The following is a 5,264-nucleotide window of genomic DNA, read 5'->3' on the forward strand; positions in this document are numbered from 1 at the left end:
CTCACCATCCATTCAAAAAATGGATCATTTTGGTTATATAATAGCAGTATAAACCAGGACTCATAATGCTGACTTTGTTGATCTTCAGTGGGCTCTTGAGGATTGGTTGGTTGGTTTGGTGTTTTATGGCACAAAGCAACTAGGCTAACTGCACCAAACATCCAGTAAAATGTTAAGGTAAAAATTATTAAAATTCAAAAAAGGAAATTACTGTAAAACAGAGTAAAGTTCAATTTTTGAATTAAAACATAAACAGCATTAAATCAAATTTTTACATCTAGTCTATAATAGTAGGAGAAAAACTACAGCAATACAAATTGTAAAGAACTTCCTGCAGAATAAATGTAATTATCATAACTCGCCAGGATGACTAATGAGTAGTTTAAAACAGCAGCATTAGTCACCTGAGGTTGGCCTTTCCAGTCCTGTTTTCGAATTACTTGATGTCATGGACATTTTCTAATTTCAAATCAAACTAAATGTAAAATGTACTTTGATCTTTAAAAGGAAATCACATTAAAAAAGGTTTTATGTGTACATTTAAAAACTTAAAAACATTTCTAAGGTGGACTGTAACCATCGCCAATAACACTGTCTAACGTAATGGATAAACTTTGGGACAAAACATGTTTAAAATGATGCCACTGTTGAGTCATAATGATGGCAAGACAGTAGAATGTGGCTTATTGTGATCTGAGTGTTACACAGATAACACATTGTTGCATCAATCCCAGATAAAAGAAAACGAGTTAAATACTGTGACCAATATGTAGTCTAATAAGAACAACTTCCTCTTACTGATCCTTATGGAAACAAGATGGACAGAGTTCAATAGAGAGTTTTATTCGGAAAAGCTTATTTTCATGTTGATTTCTCCAAGTCGACTGCCAACTGGTATGGAGCCAAGCCTTGAATACAGGACCATAGTCGATGTATGGAACAGCCACAACAGTGATAGTGGCAGAGCAGACATATTTAGCTGTGGTGTCAGCTAACCTGTTCCCATGAATACCAATGTGGTCTGGCATCCAAAAAACCTGGATAGAAGTAGATGTTAAAGAGAAATGGGCCAATTAGTTTTAAATATCGGGAAAAATAATGTGAAGCAATTCAAGGGTCAGCAAAGAACTAAGCGAGTCAGTATAAATAGTGTAAATTTGAGTACTGGTTAGCTTCTCTGTCATCAGGACAAGAAAAATGGTGTATAGTTCAGCAATGAACACAGAAGCTGTAGAGGGTATTTTGTACACAACCACCAAACCATAACAAACCATGGCAGAGTCCATAGAGTTATCGGTTTCAACCATCAGTATAAATAGGAATGGAAGGATGGTTTGAAACACGTTCAACAAATAACAGACAGTATTTCCAAATGGGAGTATCTGTTTTCCTCAGATGATTTAAATAAAGGTCATATTTGGGGACTGTAATAAGCCATGGTGGAATGAGCTGACCAGTAGATACAGCAATGTTATCCAAGGACAGACCCAATTCATTCAACTGCTCCTGGATATGAAGGCAAAAATGAAAAATGGCAGATCATCTGTTCTGAAAAAGCATGGCCCACTAAGGAAGGAAAATGCAACCCCAGGTAAGATGCTGTGGTAAGGATGGAAGTTTTGAAGCATACAGTAGAGACTGTTGCTCTACTGTCAGGAGGTTCATGAGACTTTGTGTATAAGCTCTGAACTGGGAAAGTGCATAAAGCCCTGATGCAGGGCCAAAGTCCCTGATGATGAATAAGTGCACAATATATCTTTAGCATAGAACATCGATCCACTCCTCAAGTGGCGGAAGAGAGAACACAAAGGATGTTCAGTGCTCTTGTACATTTGACCCATAACTGCTTGATGAATTTTGTCTCAGGAACCACAGGTAGCACAACTTCACCGATATGAAGCTCAGGATCAGGGTGAATACCCCATTGGTAGCAAAAGTGCATGCAAACAGTTTTAGAGAGAGAGAAGTTAAAACCGTTTGCTGTGGTCCACTTCAGTAAATGATTGAGGGCAGTCTGTAGCTGCCACTCATTATACCTCATGTTTGACAACTGACATGAGACTTGAAAGTTTGCAACAGTAAGAAGGAGTTGTTCAGTGATGGCATTATTCTTTAAACTGAAAAGTGTGACACTCAAAACACAGCCCTGAGGGACTCCAAGTTCCTGTAGAAAAGAAAGGGTAAGTGTTGAACCCACACAAACTTTGAGTTGCCTGTCCATTAAAATTTTTTTAAATAAAAATGGGCAAATAGCCACATAACCCATATAAATGGAGGTCTAACAAAATAACATAACTCCATATTGTATCATGATCTTTCTCAATGTCAAAAATACAGAAAAAAAATATTGTCATTTGAGAAAGGCTTCTATGATTGATGTTGAATCAGGTGTTCCATGGTGGAGCGCTGTCATCGGAACCCACACTGGGTGGGCAAGAGGAGGTTGTTTGATTTAAGAAACCAAAGAAGATGAGCATTAACCATCCTCTCTATGATCTTACAGAGACAGCTCATCAAAACAAGTGGATGGCAGTTTGAAGGAATCTTGGGATCCTTCCCAGGCTTAGAGAAAGTAGGACAATAGCCCTGCGACAGGCATCAGTAAGAACAAACATTCTCCTGTCAGATCTGGTTAAAAGCAAATAGAAGAATAGCAAGAGAAGCAGGAGATAGATGGCACAGCATTTCATAGTGTACATCATCAGGTCCGATCTATGTACTGCCAGACCGATGAAGGGCCAGTTTAAAGGGACAATTATAGTCATAGAGATAATCAGCTCGAAAGGAAAGAGATGATTGCACTGCTGAAGCCTCGATGGCTGAGAAGGTGAAGGATGAGGCAGAAATGTTAGATACCTGGCAAAAGCTTTCACCTAGAGTATTGGCAATGCTCTGGGTATCAGCTACTTCCTGGCCATCAGATAGCAAGATTGAGAGGGTGACTGAATTATATTGCCCACTGACCTTTCAAATCTTGTCCCATATGACTTTCAAACTGGTGGTAGTAGATATGCTGGTTGTGAACTTAATCCAAGAGTCCTTCTCGCTTTAACATCTTACCCATTGAGCATGTGCATGGGCCTGCTGGAAAGTGATGTGGTTTGAGAGTGTGGGTATCTACAAAATGTATCCCAGGCCTGTTTTTGAGCCTTCAGTGCCATGTGGCAAGCAGAATTCCACGATGAACAAGGATATAGTGGAAAATGGGTCAGAGATTTTAGGAACACATTCAGCAGCTGTCTGTGTATTAGTCAGTTACTGCTGCCACACAGCCGTCCATTGATAGCACACAATGGCAGGATCACATCCTGCAAGAGCAGTGAAAGAGGACCAGTTTGCTTAATTCATAAGGGCATGTGGGTCAGGCAGCACTGACTATGGCCAGTCTCTCAAAATTACAGAAAATGATCACTGTCTGAGTGCAACTGTTAAATGACAGCAACAAGAGCTGACTGATCATTGGTCTTTCCAGGCGACAGGTAGAGAACAAACAGCCTCAAGGGTGTGTCGGTGGTAAAGACAGGGTGGGCACATGGTGATAAACCAATATTGTCACCCCTCCATGCACTCACCCATCACACAGCCTGTCATTTCTGTACAAAGAAAACTGCTGAATGGTGACTGTATCGACAGGTTTCAGAAATGTTTCCTGTAAGGAAAAACACACTGGATGACAGAAAGCAATCAGTACTTTGATGTCATCCAGATTAAAACATAAACCTTGACAATTCCATTGTAACCAGATGGCCCTTTTATTTATGTGTAGGCAAATTGGGTGGAGAGCCCTTCTGTTTACGACAACAATTTTTTTTATTGTCTTTATTTGACCTTATGAGGAACCTGCTTATCCAACTTTTGTCTTTCCAATCGCACTTGGGTGGTTGGCAATACGTGATTTGCTCATGTTCAGCTTTTCTGCAAGCTCACATACAGTTATGCAAGGGTCTGTCTCAACTGCTTCCCTTGATGTGTTTTCATCTAAGGATGGCCTCCTTCCAAGACCTTTGTGGTCTTCAAAAATTTCATCTTCATGTTGAAACCTTTGAAACCAATACTGAACCAGCGTTCAGTAACAGATCCATAGCCAAATGGCTGGTTGATGTTCTGTGTACTTTCAGTTGCTTTTAGTCCAAATTTGGAGTTGTAGAAAAAGTCAGACAAAAGTCCTTCTTGTCCATGCTGCCTTGGAGGTTGCAAAACTTACTCTGAGTAGAGTTGAAACAGCAAACAATTAAGACACCTTGTAAGTGACAAACATTGAATTAAATCAACCAAACAAAGGTAAGTTACTTGATATTCAACTTCTAAATGTCATTGTGAGAATTCCAATCTTTATTTCTGGACAACCTAATATCTCACTACTTATACATAGTGTGAGTAAAATGTAATAACAAATAAGGAAATTTTTACAATCTACTTTATAAAGCTCTGCAATTACCTGGTTGGAGAACACTGTTTTAAAATATTTTAGTTTAAAGTTTTCTAATAGGATCAAAAGAGTGTCGGCATTAAATTAATTTTCTTGGTTAGAGACTTAACAAATTACACACAACATATCTGAGCAGGCAGTGTAAAAATGAGCAGATTAAATTTTTTGGTCTAATTACAAATAAATTATTTTAAGTTTTTTTGCATATAACCTTTCAATAAAGAGACCACAGAGAAAAGCCAATTTTACACTATATCAACTTATATGCTACTATTTCAACCAACAATAACGGTTTGGCCTCATGTTTAATGAAAATTTACCACTGTGTTGTAGGCTTATTTTTGTAATTCATAATTATCTTTTAAATCAGAGGAATACTTGGACAAACTTGGAATTTAACTACATTATTCAATTGTTGTTGAACTGTGAATCTGGCTCAAATGACATCTATTTCTTGATTTGTCTGCTTCAATTTGTTTTTCTTTCTAATGAAAATAAAACTAAAAATAATCATGCAATTATTATTAGGTGCAGAACGAAACATATCATTAAACAAAAATATGTTTTTGTTGATTTGATAAGCTGTATATGCATGGGCATCAATATGAAATTTTAGCTGTATAATCTATAAGCCCTCAGAATTACTGCTGAGCAAATGGGAAGAAGATAGGCAAGAAAATGTGAAAATACAATTTGGTGATGTGCTTAACAGAGATATTCTCAGTGAAATGTTTTTATCAGGATATACTCCGAGTGTTATTTTAAAACTAATAGAGCAGAAAATAGTTTATACCCAAAACTGCAACACCGATTGTACAGTTTTCAGATGCAACAT

Source organism: Tachypleus tridentatus, chromosome 10, assembly GCF_004210375.1.
Source record: "Tachypleus tridentatus isolate NWPU-2018 chromosome 10, ASM421037v1, whole genome shotgun sequence".
NCBI lineage: Eukaryota > Metazoa > Arthropoda > Merostomata > Xiphosura > Limulidae > Tachypleus > Tachypleus tridentatus.